Source organism: Hyla sarda, chromosome 5 (assembly GCF_029499605.1).
Source record: "Hyla sarda isolate aHylSar1 chromosome 5, aHylSar1.hap1, whole genome shotgun sequence".
Lineage (NCBI taxonomy): Eukaryota > Metazoa > Chordata > Amphibia > Anura > Hylidae > Hyla > Hyla sarda.
The window spans coordinates 95,404,058-95,419,984 of NC_079193.1; the positions used below are offsets into that span (position 1 = coordinate 95,404,058).

The 15,927-nt window shown below is 43.5% G+C and overlaps 1 long non-coding RNA gene across 1 annotated transcript in view; it reads left to right on the top strand.

Moving 5' to 3' along the window:
* LOC130273346 (uncharacterized) overlaps positions 1-13,816 on the top strand; it is a 56,708-nt gene extending 42,892 nt beyond the window's left edge. The window contains exon 3 of the long non-coding RNA XR_008843962.1: positions 12,832-13,816. This is a non-coding gene — a long non-coding RNA (uncharacterized LOC130273346). The remainder of the gene's footprint in view (positions 1-12,831) is intronic.
* Positions 13,817-15,927: the final 2,111 nt, after the last annotated feature.

Genomic DNA, 15,927 nt, shown 5'->3' on the forward strand with positions numbered 1-15,927 from the left:
TTCAACTGGCCAGGCCTCTTCAGCCCTTTGAGATGTTGTGCAGTTTCACGGATCTACGGCCTTCTGGTTGACACGAAGGCCCAGGAGCTACCCCGCTATGTTGGGGCATGGGAGGAGGAACTGGGTACCACCTTTGGAGCCTCGGACTGGACAGCAGCATTCTCCCTGTGTCATAAAATGTCAATTTCTTGTAGAGCGCAGGAGACAAACTTTAAGATCATCTCCAGATGGTAGAGAGTGCCGTCTGTCCTGCATAAAATGTACTCGGCAGTGTCGGCTCTTTGCTGGCGATGTGGCGGAGAGGTGGGCACGATGTCCCACATATGGTGGGCTTGTCCGTCCCTATGTACCTTCTGGCTGACAGTAGTATCTCGCATATCCACCGTCACTGGGGTTTCCTATCACAACGAGCCGAAGACTTTGCTGCTGTCAATCCTGCCGTCTTCCCGCAGGACCCCGGCCAATAAGTTAGCACACTTCCTGTTGGTAGCAGCTAGGTCAGTGATCCCCCGACGCTGGAAGGACAGCTCCACGCCTACGATGTCTGACTGGTATAGGGAAATACTGTTCATTTGTCGCATGGAGGAGCTGATGTCAGACTAAAAGGGGGCGACAGATAGCTATATTAGGACCTGGGGTCCCTGGCTGACATTTCTAGAATCCCCTCAATACAGTGCAGATTGAGATCCTGCGACCTTGTGCTTCTCTTCTCCGGTCACCACGCTCAGCCCATACAGCCCCGATGGTTGAGTCTTCTATACGGGACGGGCGGTTTAGTCGGGACCAGGTCAGTGGTATGTTTGTTTATGTTCTTTCGCCTTGTTTTCCCCTCCTTTTCTCCCTTTCTCTGATCCACTCACCTACCTTACCTCCCCTGCTCCTACCTCTTCTTTCTGCTGCCTCCGGGTTCCTATGAGCGCCTGGAGCTTTCTCTTTACTCTCCACCCCCGTTGTCTCCCTGATATATCTTTTTTGTGCTTTCAGAAAGAGGTTAGAATTGTTATTCTTAGACTCTTCATGCTCATTCCTTGGTGGACACTGGACACTGGTTATTAATGTGCGTCTCTATTGCCTTCTTGTCTCGGTGGTTAGGTGCTACCGACAACTGCATTTCTGTGCCTCTTGTTGAGGATAACGCCCTTATGAGCAATATTGTTGGAGACAATATACCACTTCAATTTGTTAACCTTTTATTGCTTCTAATAAAGTTTTGTTTTGAATATTAAAAAAAAATTATATGTCAGTAGCCAGAACACAAAATAACTTCATATGTGAACTTGGTCCAGATCTCAGCCTGCCAGTAAGAGTAAGTTTCTAAGCATATACAACTAAGGAAGTTAAGCGCAACTTTAAAATTATGACTTTCAGAAAAGCTTTGCATAAACTGAAGTACAACAACATATATTTATTGACTATACCATTAGAATTATTCCTTCAACTTTCTTGCAACTAAAAGGCCTTTAAATCAAAATTGATGTCATATGTTCTGAGTTTATGAGCCATTGAAAATTTACCTGCTCTTGTCCTGGTGAGCTGAGATCTGCATCTGAAAATAATGTGATCGGAATTATTGAACAGGCAAGATTAAGTGACAAAATTCAATTATTGCCAAATAGTTGCCGATGATGTTTTTTCTTTTTTTCTTTGCAGAAAAAGTACACTGTAAAAGCTATAACTATTAATATTTTCATATGCAGCCAGCGAGGGTGGGAATTTTTCAACTGAAGTCCCTTGCAGGTCTGAATGGGACTTTGAAACATCCTGCTGACTGTCCGTCAGGAAGGGGCAGAGAATATTTAGGGCGTGGGAAGGAATATTGAGATGGATATGAGGACAAGATATAAGGATGGGATATGAGGATGGGATATAAGGACCGGATATGAGAATGTGATAGGAAGACAGGATATGAGGATGGGAGATGAGGATGGGAAATGAGGGTGGGATATAAGGGCGGGATAGTCATTGTTGCTTTTTCTCTCTCACCAGGTTTAGGTCAGAAGACAGGTAATCTGCTAGTACCCCAATAAAGTTCACACTTAATTTTGTGTTATTGGTCCACTAGATACAGCACTAATAGTATCACTGCTGACTGTGAATCAGAAATATAATAGTATAACATTATGCATATTTCTATAAATGATGAAACAATGCCTTTTAGGATGCGATTATGAATTAATAAATCATTCACATTTTGTCAAGGTAAAAATAACTAGTAATGTTAATGTTTTAAGTTTAGTGGTCCTGTCTTAGTTACCCTATTTTAGTTACCACTTCTGCACACAAGAGTAATGCTTGTACCTGTTACATACTGCCAGTATGTACATCCCCATACTGGGGATGAAAACCAGCCCTGGAAATTATTGCATACCAACCCCACAGCATTGTGTCAGCAAACGGCCACCAAGTGCAGTATCACTTTATGTGGATATATATATATCACAGAAGGAATGCACCAAATGTTTCAATAAAATGGTGTCAGAAGGTTCTATGTGAAAATCATGTATACTGAGAGAAATATTACTAATAATACCAGTTTACAGGGGGGAATATTATCATCACACATATTACCCTCAGACCGACCAAATTCTGTATACTGACTAATAATACCAGTATACTAGAAGGAAATATTATCATCATACTGTTACTTACCAAATCCTGTACACTGAGACCAATATTACTAATAATACCAGTATACAAGGAGGAATATTATCCACATACATATTACTATCATACTGTTACTGACCAAATCCAGTATACTGAGATCGAAATTATAAGTAATACCAGTATACAAGTGACAAATAATACTGCCACACCATGACCATTATCACCACAGAATGACTTCTATCCCCACACTGCTACTTAAAAAATACACTATGCAAAGAACAAAGTTAACCCCATATAGTGATCATATACAGGTAGATACCAACACTACACAAGCGCTGCAGACTATATAAGTGCTTACAGTTGCATTCAGTGAATCACAGGTTACGTCTTTGATCAGAGTCGTTCACATTTGCTTTTCTTCTCCATCTGTCCTTGGCATCATAAAGACTTCTCCCAGCCAAGAATTATCACCACAGAATCTGCCAGACAAACATATTAAGCTCCTCGCTTCAGCACCATCCACACTACTATACAAACATGCCATCAATATTGTCTCACATAGTAATAGTGCCCCCATTTAGCAGTTAGACCTCCTCTGTGCCAGGTACAGTAAATAGGTCCCCTTCTGTGCCACCATATAGCAGTTATAACAGGTACATTTCTTCCTTCTTTATACTAGGTAGGTAGGCTTCTCTCCACCCCCTCGCCCTCCATAATTACTATTCTCTCCGCTTCACCCTGATATTAGGTAGATCCCCCCCTTTATTTTAGATAGGTAAACAGGGTTCCCCTATCCCCTTTCCTCTCAGGCAGGCAAGTAGACAGGCAGGCAGGCTTCACCCACCCCCCTTCCCAGCCTTCATAGATAGATATTCCCCCCTTTAGGCAGGCAGGCAAGCAAGTAGACCGGCAGGCAGACTTGATCCACCCCCCTTTCGCGCCTTCACAGATTGATATTCCCCCCCCTTTAGGCAGACAGGCAAGTAGACAGGCAGGCAGGCTTCACCCACCCCCCTTTCCAGCCTCCACAGATAGATATCCCCCTTTAGGCAGGCAGGCAAGTAGACAGGCAGGCTTCACCCACCCTGCTTTCCAGCTTTCACACATAGATATTCCCTCCTTTGGGCAGGCAGGCAAGTAGACAGGCAGGCTTCACCCACCCCCTTTCCAGCCTCCACAGATAGAAATCCCCCCTTTAGACAGGCAGGCTTCACCCACCCCCCTTCCCAGCCTCCACAGGTAGATATTCCCCCCTTTAGGCCGGCTTCACCCACCCCCCCTTCCCAGCCTCAGTAGACAGATATTCCCCCTTTAGGCAGGCAGACCGGAAAGTAGGCTTCACTCACTCCCCATAGATAAATAGATCTCCCCCCGTAGGCATCCCCTCCTCCCAACTTGCTGCATGCTTTAAAAAAACATTAAAAAAAACTAAAGACAAAATAAAACTTACCTTCCACCACACCAATGCAGAGCTGTTCCATTCGGCACATAAACATCCACATCATCGCATAGGCGGCATGATGACATCACATCTGTTATGATTCGGCTAGCTGGATGTGGATCCTCTGTCAGCGAGGGATTGGCGTGGACCGTGTCAGTGGACCGGTTCTAGGGTTGCTACTGGTTTTCACCAGAGCCCGCCGCAAAGCGGGATGGTCTTGCTGCGGCGGTAGCAACCAGGTCGTATCCACCGGCAACGGCTCAACCTCGCTGACTGCTGAGAAGGCGTGGGACAGAAGGACTAGGCAGAAGCAAGGTCAGACGTAGTAGCAGAAGGTCGGGGCAGGCGGCAAGGTTCGTAGTCAAGAGTAATAGCAGGAGGTCAGGAACACAGTAATGGTAAACACAGTAGTAGCTTTCTCTAGGCACAAAGGCAACAAGATCCGGCCAGGAAGTGCAGGGGAAGTGAGGTTATATGGACAGGGAGCAGGTGGAAGCTAATCAGACTGATTGGGCCAGGCACCAATCACTGGTGCACTGGCCCTTTAAATCTTAGAGAGCTGGCGCGCGCATCCTAGAGAGCGGAGCCGCGTGCGCGAGAACATGATAGCCGGGGACCGGGACGGGTAAGTGGCTTGGGATGCGATTCGCGAGCGGGCGCGTCCCGCTATGCGAATCGCATCCCCATTGTGAATGCCAGTGCAGCGCTCCCGGTCAGCGGGTCCGACCGGGGCGCTGCATAGAGGAGAACGCCACGAGCGCTCCGGGGAGGAGCAGGGACCCGGAGCGCTCGGCACAACAATATCATGGCACCGCCCATGCCATCACGCAGACTTCCAGCGCAGCCTCGCAGTCGTTGAGTGGCGGAGCTGGGAGCTCATAGCTGCGGCCGTATGTGTGAGGCGGCGGCCAGCCCGCGCTGCTGCTGCATTGGGCAGCCAAGCATGACTGGCGGCCTATCAGAAATTTTCCCGGTATACCGGTAGGCCAGTCCTACCCTGCATGCTGCTTATAAGAAATAACCTCATATAAGAGAAGTGATCTATTCAAATGTTTAACAAGTTGATCTTGGGATAATTGATACCTGAAGTGTATCAGTAGTAGAGATGAGCGAACTTTTGAAAAATTTGATTCGGACGATTCACCAAATTTAAAAAAAAATATTATTTTCGATCCGAATTTATTTGCGCAGAATCTATATTAAAAACAGCTATTTCTGGCCTACACAGAGCCTCAATAGGGGTATAGAACACTTTGCTGTGTTCTAACACGCATATGGAGTGTGCTGGGGTAGTGAAATAGTACTGTTATTCACATTAACATGCAGATTACCGACATTGGTTTTAGAATCACTGCCGCAGAGTGGCACAATGACAGAGCCTGGAGGTGGCATCAGTATGAGGAGACCATATAGTTGCTGAATGACACAGCGTGGAGGTGTTGGCAGCATAAAGAGACCATATAGTGGCTGAATGACACAGCTTGGATGAGGCTGAAGCATGAGGAGACCATATAGTGGCTGAATGACACAGCATGGAGGTGTTGGCAGCATGAGGAGACCATATAGTGGCTGAATGACACAGCGTGGAGGTGTTGGCAGCATGAGGACACCATATAGAGGCTGAATGACATAGCGTGGAGGTGGCGGCAGTGTGAGGAGGCCATATAGTGGCTGAATGACACAGCATGGAGGTGTTGGCAGCATGAGGAGACCATATAATGTCTGAATGGCACAGCGTGGAGGTGTTGGAAGCATGAGGAGACCATATAGTGTCTGAATGGCACAGCGAGGAGCTGGCAGCAGCATGCAAAGTCACTATGCCTTCACAATCCCTAAGATTATAAGATGAATTCTGAAATTTAAACCGAAGATTTTGGGTAGCTAGTGCTACCATAACAAAATTTTTATTCCCAGACCAAGTCCCAGCAGCATCAGTAAACCATATATTGGCTGAATGGCACAGCCTGGAGTTGGCTGAAGCATGAGGAGACCATTGAAATATAAGAATTTTAAATAGAAATCTAAGATTTCAATTGAAATTGAGGATTTTGAAATGGAACTTTTAACTCCCAAGTTTTAGTGCCCTGGGCCCCGGTGTGTGGGTACAGAGGACCTAATCTAACAAGGAGTCACATATCACATGGCAGCACAATGACAGAGCCTGGAGATGGCATCATTAGGAGGAGACCATATAGTGTCTCAATGGCACAGCCTGGAGTTGGCTGAAACATGAGGAGACCCCAGGCCTTCAAAATACCTAAGAAAAAAAGACGAAGTTTGAAATTTAAAGTGAAGATTTTTAGTAGCTAGTACTACCATAACAAAAGTTTTTATTCCCAGGCCCAGGTCCAGCAGCATTAGTAAACCATATATTGCCTGAATGGCACAGCCTGGAGTTGGCAGCAGCATGAGGAGACCATTGAAATATAAGAATTTTAAATAGTAAAATAAGATATTGAAATTGAGGATTTTGAAATGGAACTTTTAACTCCCAAGTTTTAGTGCCCCGGGCCCCGGTACAAAGGACCTAATCTAACAAGGAGTCACATGTCACATGGCAGCACAATGACAGAGCCTGGAGGTGGCATCAGTAGGAAGAGACAATATAGTGTCTGAATGGCACAGCCTGGAGTTGGCTGAAGCATGAGAAGACCCCAGGGCTTCACAATCCCTAAGAATAAAAGACAAAGTTTGAAATTTAAACTGAAGATTTTGGGTAGCTAGTGCTACTGTAGCAACATTTTTTATTCCCAGACCCAGGCCCAGCAGCATCAGTAAACCATATATTGCCTGAATGACACAGCCTGGAGTTGGCGGAAGCATGAGGAGACCTCAGGGCTTCACAATCCCTTAGAAAAAAATGACAAAGTTAGAAATTTAAACTGAAGCTTTTCGGTAGCTAGTACTACCATAATAAAAAATGTTGTTCCCAGGCCCAGCAGCATCAGTAAACCATATATTGGCTGAATGACACAGCCTGGAGTTGGCTGAATCATGAGGAGACCATAAAGTGTCTGAATGGCAAAGCCTTGAGTTGGCAGCAGCATGACGAGACCATTGAAATCTATGATTTTTAAATTTAAATTTAAGATTTTGAAATTGATATAATGGATTTAGTAATTGAAATTTCACTACCCTGACATACTTAGTGCGTATAAGAGGGGAGTAGAATACGCTTCACTACACTTAAAACAGTATTTGTCTAGATCAGCAGCAGGTGTGCACTTTTGACTGTCCTTTCACAGTATCTAGGCCCTTGAGAGATTAACATGAACAAAAGAGTACACTACTTAGAGGTAGGTATCTGGTATTCACTGATGAGGGCAGAAAAATGCGCTACAATGCACCTGAAAACACTATTTTTTTAAAACACCAGCCAGTGATTACTTTTTGGCTGTTCTTTCACAGTATGTAGGTCCTTGACAGATTAACAGGTACAAAATAGTACACTACTTAGATGTAGGTATGTGGTGTGCACTGATGAGGGCAAAAAAATGCTCTACAGTACACTTAAAAAAGTATCTGAGTACAACACCAGACGGTGATTACTTTTGGCTTTCCTTTCACAGTATGTAGGCCCTTGACAGATTAACAGGTACAAAATGGTACACTACTTAGATGTACATATGCATTATGCACTTATGAGGGCAGTGAAATGCGCTACAATGAGCCTAAAAACTCTGTAGTTTTTTTTTTAAAACACCAGCCGGTGATTACTTTTGGCTGTCCTTTCACAGTATGTAGGCCCTTGACAGATTAACAGGTACAAAATGGTACACTACTTAGATGTAGGTATGTGGTATGCACGTGTGAGGGCAAAAAATATGTGCTACAGTACACTTGGAAAACGTATTTTCATAAAACAACAGCCAGTGATTACTTTTCCCCGGCCTTTCACTGTATGTAGGCATGTTACAGATTAACAGGTACAGTAAAGTGCACTACTTAGATGTAGGTATTTGGTTTGCACATATGAGGGCAAAAAAAATGTGCTACAGTACACTTGGAAAACGTATTTTCATAAAACACCAGCCGGTGATTACTTTTGCCTGGACTTTCCCAGTGTCTAGACTTGTTACAGATTTACTGCTACAAAATTGTACACTGCTTTGATGGAGGCAGGGCCAGATTAAGGCTGCCTGGAAGACAGAGTGCTTCATTATGATGGGGCCCCCCAACAGTTCCCCCACATTAGGTGCAGTATAGTTCCCCCACATTAGGTGCAGTATAGTTCCCCCACATTAGGTTGTAGTTCCCCACATTAGGTTGGCAGTACAGTTCCCCTACATTAGGGGTGCAGTACAGTTCCCCCACATTAGAGGTGCAGTACAGTTCCCCACATTAGGGGTGCAGTACAGTTCCCCCACATTAGGGGTGCAGTACAGTTCCCCCACATTAGGTGGCAGTACAGTTCCCCCACATTAGGTGCAGTATAGTTTCCCCAAATTAGGTGCAGTATAGTTCCCTCACATTAGGTGCAGTATAGTTCCCTCACATTAGGTGCAGTATAGTTCCCCACATTAGGTGTAGTACAGTTCCCCACATTAGGTGCAGTACAGTTCCCCCCATTAGGTGCAGTACAGTTCCCCCCATTAGGTGCAGTACAGTTCCCCACATTAGGTGCAGTACAGTTCCCCCACATTAGGTGCAGTACAGTTCCCCCACATTAGGTGCAGTATAGTTCCCCCACATTAGGTGCAGTACAGCTCCCCCACATTAGGTGCAGTATAGTTCCCCACATTAGGTGCAGTATAGTTCCCCCACAGACATACAGCCTTCAGCCATATACAGTGTATGGCTAGAGGCTGTATGCCTGTGTACTGCTCCACTTCAGTGTTCCGACCACTGCTCCTATGGGCCATAGCAGTAGGTCCCAGGACCGGAGAGGAGCAGTGGTTGGAACATTGAAGATGACGTGCCGCTGGTGACTTACGCGCATGCTCCTTATGCGCGCATCCTCCTCCTGCTCTTCTATGGGCGCACCCACGGGACGTCAGTGACCGTCCCTGTGTGCACTACCTCCCAGCGGCCCCTGCGATTTTAAAGTTAATGCAGGGCCGCAGAAAGGTAACCGGGACATCCTTGTGTCCTGAAAAGATTTTTCGGGACAAAGGGATGTCCCGAATGTGACGGGGCCCTCCTGCGGGCACGGGGCCCTGAGCAGGCGCTCCAGGAGTGCCAATGATGATCCGCCCCTGGATGTAGGTATGTGGTATGCTCGTATGAGGGCAGAAAAATGAACTACAGTCCACTGAAAAAACATATTTTTGCACAGACCGTCCTATGCCTCTGCAGTGAATGGCATGAAATGAGCAGCCGCAAAATGGCTGCCGATTATATAGGGCTGTGACATCACAGGGGTGAATGAATGCTGATAGGCTGCATCCGGTATGTGATTCAGGGTCATCAAGCCTATCTCCCTTCCAGCCTTGTTTTCCCGCCTTCCCAGCATCCCCTGCACCATGTACTGACATGTGGATCCACCATTTTAGGTGTCCTGGAGCCTGGAATGCTGTAAAATGGAGCTTAATGAAGCTATCTGCACGATAGAATCGCGGTGATATTCACATTCGTTGCGAATCGAATATTTCCTGAAATTTGTAATGAATTCGGGTTTGTCTGCTTCGATTCGCTCATCTCTAATCAGTAGTTAAAGAACCCTCAGGACACTCCTAGATATTTGTAATTCCAGATAATTTCCGTATATTTAATCACAAAAATAATATTTTTTTAAATCTCCTTTAAATACATCTCTATTATGCTGACACCTAGTGGAAGATCATATTTTAACATTCTGCTTGATCCCTAACAGAGAAAAGTAAGACTTTCTGCAATAAATAGGCATTAATTAATTTACAGCAGCAGAGGACCATAAGAGGATGTGTTTGCCCTATACATTACATTTAGTATAGAATTACAAAATAAAGAATAAAGAAATTCTAGACAATATTCTTATAACTGTGACATGTTGACCAGATTGGTTAGAGGGAGGGTACAACTGAGACTCTATAGATCCCACAGGCAAGATGGTCCCCCTGCTGTTATCAGTAAAGAAGCTGTCCCCTCTGTATGCCTCCAAGCAGTGGTGTACATAAAAGAAAAGGTGCAACATAGCAAAGATTAAAGTGGGCTTCCTGTTACGACATCTAATTTCCAATTTTCATCCTTTAGAGTAAAGGAAGAGACAAAAATAAGTTTACTTGGTGTGGACGACATCTATGTGTCCCCCAGCTTGGCACCATTTATGACAGGTGCTTTATCTTAGCTGCCTTATCTTTAGAAAATATCAGGTAGTCCAAAATCCACCTCCAGCCTCATCAGAGCCTCAGGTTGCTTCTCTGTCCCTGTCCCCCCCCCCCATATGCTTTTTACTGCAGAACCTGTGAAGAGAATTGGAACAGCAGACTTGTAGTAGAAAGGTCAAAATGGAAATCCCATCCCTTTCTGAAGACTATCTACTCACATGATCCTTAAATGTCCTCAACCCCTCAGTCATTAACCCCTTAAGGACTCAGGGTTTTTCCGTTTTTGCACTTTCGTTTTTTCCTCCTTACCTTTTAAAAATCATAACCCTTTCAATTTTCCACCTAAAAATCCATATTATGGCTTATTTTTTGCCTCACCAATTCTACTTTGCAGTGACATTAGTCATTTTACCCAAAAATGCACGGCGAAACGGAAAAAAAAATCATTATGCGACAAAATCGAAAAAAAACCGCCATTTTGTAACTTTTGGGGGCTTCCGTTTTTACGCAGTGCATATTTCGGTAAAAATTACACATTATCATTATTCTGTAGGTCCATACGGTTAAAATGATACCCTACTTATATCGGTTTGATTTTGTCGCACTTCTGGAAAAAATCTTAACTACATGCAGGAAAATGTATACGTTTAAAAATGTCATCTTCTGACCCCTATAACTTTGTTATTTTTCGACAAACAGGGCGGTATGAGGACTCATTTTTTGCACCATGATCTGAAGTTTTTATTGGTATGATTTTTGTTTTGATCGGACTTTTTGATCACTTTTTATTCATTTTTTAATGGTATAAAAAGTGACCAAAATACGCTTTTTTGGACTTTGGAATTTTTTTTTACGCGTACGCCATTGACCGTGCGGTTTAATCAATGATATATTTTTATATTTCGGACATTTACGCATGGGGCGATACCACATATGTTTATTTTTTATTTTTTACACTGTTTTATTTTTTTTATGGAAAAAGGGGGGTGATTCAAACTTTTATTAGGGAAGGGGTTAAATGACCTTTATTAACCCTTTTTTTTTTTACATTTTTTTGCAGTGTTATAGGTCCCATAGGGACCTATAACACTGCACACACTGATCTCCTATGCTGATCACTGGCGTGTATTAACACGCCTGTGATCAGCATTATCGGCGCTTGACTGCTCCTGCCTGGATCTCAGGCACGGAGCAGTCATTCGTCGATCGGACACCGAGGAGGCAGGTAAGGGCCCTCCCGATGTCCGATCAGCTGTTCGGGACGCCGTGATTTCACCGCGGCGGTCCCGAACAGCCCGACTGAGCAGCCGGGTCACTTTCAGTTTCACTTTAGAAGCGGCGATCAGCTTTGACCGCCGCTTCTAAAGGGTTAATACCGCACATCGCCACGATCGGCGATGTGTGGTATTAGCCGCGGCGCGGCGTGATCCCGCTTCATATCGCGGGAGCCGGCGCAGGACGTAAATATACGTCCTGCGTCGTTAAAGGGGTACTCCGGTGGAAAACTTTTTTTTTTTTTATCAACTGGTGTCAGAAAGTTAAACAGATTTGTAAATTACTTCTATTTAAAAATCTTAATCCTTCCAGTTCTTATTAGCGGCTGTATACTACAGAGGAAATGCTTTTATTTTTGGATTCCTCTTCTGTCATGACCACAGTGCTCTCTGCTGACCTCTGCTGTCATAGCAAACATATGCTGCTCTGGACAGTTCCTAAAATGGACAGCAGAGGCCAGCAGAGAGCACTGTGGTCGTGACAGAAGTGAAATCCAAAAAGAAAAGCATTTCCTCTGTAGTATACAGCTCCTAAAAAAGTGCTGGAAGGATTGAGATTTTTTAATAGAAGTAATTTATAAATCTGTTGAACTTTCAGGTACCAGTTGATCTAAAAAAAATTTTTACACCGGAGTACCCCTTTAAACAGGACTTGCCGTTCCAATCTTACTCCCCATTCTTCAAAAGCTATTAGGCCTGCAATTGGGAGTGTATCTTAAAGCTCCTCCGCCCCAAAAGTTGGAAAAAATCTACACTAGCTCAGAGCTGGCATATATGTCTGCACTGGGCACAATGAGGCCTGTGAGCTACAAATGGGTGGAGCAAATAGTAAATCTCCCACATTAACTTCCTTTAAATCATCGTGTCTGTTCACATCCCCATATATACAGAACACACTTTCCACAAACTCATGTCTGCCTAAGGGACCTTCATAACTGTTTGTATAAAATGAGCTTTATTCTGCATTAGAAATAATTATATAGATTACTTTATAGCATCATACCTTCAACATCTTTTAATATCAGGGAGCAATGCCCTGTGATGCCTGGATGAGATCTTAGAGCAAGAGCCATTCATTGTACCAGCCATGCTCTCTCTCTTTTTCTCCATTTCAAACAATGGGGTTCTCAAACAGTCCACCCCCGTCCTAAGAGAACATATGGAAAGGATTTGCCTTCGACATGATCGGAGTTGCAGGTTTACAAGAACTGGACAACCACAGGTTGAAAGATGTTGATTATTTTCTCTTTTTTGTTTTGTTTTACAGGAAGAAGACCTAGATTACAACAGATCAAGAAGCGATGATGAAAAATGTTTTTTTTTTTTATTTCAATGAAGTTTTCTTTTCAACCTGGTGTGTGGGTGTTTTTTTTTGTAATTTTTTTTGGGCTTAAAGGGGTACTCCGGTGCTTAGACATCTTATCCCCTATCCAAAGGATAGGGGACAAGATGCCTGACCGCGGGAGTACCGCCACTGGGGACCCCCGTGAACTTGCACGCGGCACCCCGTTTGTAATCAGTCCCTGGAGCGTGTTCGCTCCGGGTCTGATTACGGATGATCACAGGGCGGGCGGCGTGTGACGTCACGCCTGCGCCCCCGTGTGACGTCACGCTCCGCCCCTTAATGCAAGCCTATGGGAGGTTGTGTGGCAGCTATAAAGGGAGTACCCCTTTAATAATGGAAGCTGTATGATAGACAATGTCCGTTACTAAGCCAGGATATAGCATTAGCCTGTGAAACAACTAGCACTAACCTCCCTATTATTACCTCAATACTCACCGCACCAGGGGTACAGGGAATAGACAGGTACCATCAGGCCCAGAGCATAAAAAATTATGATCTGGGACTAGGTAATAACAGTTATTATTAGGTATTATTAGGCTGGCAATGGCCCACATAAATGGCTCTTGCCACCCTGGTAATGCCAGATGGCTACTGCCCTGTTTTGTACCTGGCTGATAATGGTAAATGGGCACTTTTTTTTTTTCCTTTAACCCCTTCATGACCCAGCTAGTTTTGGCCTTCATGACCCAGTCCGTTTTTTCAAATCTGACATGGGTCTCTTTAAGTGGTAATAACTTTGAACTGCTTTTACCTGGCAAAGTGATTCAGAGATAGTATTTTCAAGACATATTGTACTTTATATAGCAGTACATTTTTGCTGATACATGAAGCGATTTTGTGTGAAATATTCTAAAATAATGTGAAAATTGGAAAAATTTTCTTTTCTCTGTTTGAAACTCTCTACTTAATAAATAAATGTAGTTATTAATTCACATCCACAACATGTCTACTTTATGTTGGCATCATTTGTTAAACATTGTTAAACATTCTTTTACATTGTTAAACATTCTTAAACTTTTTTACGACATTAGAAGCCTTATATTATTATGAGAATTTTTTCAAATTTTCTACAAACGTTTAAAAGAATTTTTTTTTTGGGGACAATAACATTTTGAATATATATATGTGTGTGTGTATATATATATATATATATATATATATATATATATATATATATATATATACACAGTACAGACCAAAAGTTTGGACACACGTTCTCATTCAGAGTTTTCTTTATTTTCATGACTATGAAAATTGTAGATTTACACTGAAGGCATCAAAACTATGAATTAACACATGTGGAATTATATACATAACAAAAAAGTGTGAAAATATGTCATATTCTAGGTTCTACTGCTTTGCACAATCTTGGCATTCTCTTGATGAGCTTCAAGAGATAGTCACCTGAAATGGTCTTCCAACAGTCTTGAAGGAGTTCCCAGAGATGCTTAGCACTTGTTGGCCCTTTTGCCTTCACTCTGCGATCCAGCTCACCCCAAACCATCTCGATTGGGTTCAGGTCCGGTGACTGTGGAGGCCAGATCATCTGGCGCAGCATCCCATCACTCTCCTTCTTGGTCAAATAGCCCTTACACAGCCTGGAGGTGTTTGGGGTCATTGTCCTGTTGAAAAAATAAATGATGATCGAACTAAACGCAAAAGGATGGAATAGCATGCCGCTGCAAGATGCTGTGGTAGCCATGCTGGTACAGTATGCCTTCAATTTTGAATAAATCCCCAACAGTGTCACCAGCAAAGCACCCCCACACCATCACACCACCTCCTCCACACCAGCACACCTGTGAAGTGAAAACCATTTCAGGTGACTACCTCTTGAATCGAATGCCAAGAGTGTGCAAAGCAGTAATCAAAGCAAAAGGTGGCTACTTTGAAGAACCTAGAATATGACATATTTTCAGTTGTTTCAATTTTTTTTGTTATGTATATAATTCCACATGTGTTAATTCATAGTTTTAATGCCTTCAAGGTGAATCTACAATTTTCATTGTCATGAAAATAAAGAAAACTCTGAATGAGAAGGTGTGTCCAAACTTTTGGTCTGTACTGTATAAATATATATATATATATATATCACACACACACATATATATATATATATATATATATATATATATATATATATATATATATATCTATTTGTGTTCAGGCTCCATACTAGTGACAGGAAAGATTGCCTACATACCTATACAAGATCTTACCCTAGCATAGCGGTCTGAGTTGTGCTATAACCGTGTAATGAGGGCACGCCTATAGAGGGCATGCCCTATAGTGAAGGAATAAAATAAGGGAGGGTTGGGAGGGTTCCACAAACGACACGTGCTCTGCCCCTGTAGGAGAGGGGAGAGTTATATACACACACCCCCACCTGTTCCCAATAAGCCCCACCTGGAAGTGCAGGGAGCGATAATTACTTCCGCCCCTCGCACAAATACATACTTGTGTTCAGGCTCCATACATGTACTAGTGACAGGAAAGGTTGCCTACATACCAATACAAGATCTTACCCTAGCATAGCGGTCTGAGTTGTGCCATAACCGTGTAATGAGGGCACGTCTATAGAGGGCAAAAAGCAACCATGCTAGGATAAATACAATTCCTGAAATAACACATCCTACACTCAGCATCAATCTTCACATACCCGAAGTAGACTATACCTAGTGTGCTGAAAGGGTAGCCCCGACCAACTAGTGACTACTAGAGGTGGTAAGCATACCTTGGAAACTGTGGTAGTAACGTCCATCTGTAAAGAAACGACCTGAGAATGATAACATTCCCTGCCAAATACTATCTTAACTATACCTATTACCATCCCTACTTGTGACATTACTTCAAATGGACACGGAAAGGCTAACTTCATGGCAGGTCTGACAAGCACCAATCCCCTGCTATTTAAGAGGCAAAAACTAAACTGACTGGTAAATGACAAGAAATACCTATCTACCTGATAGACCGTGTGGGTCATGTCGCCTGACAAGGTTCACAAAGGCACCTTACCTG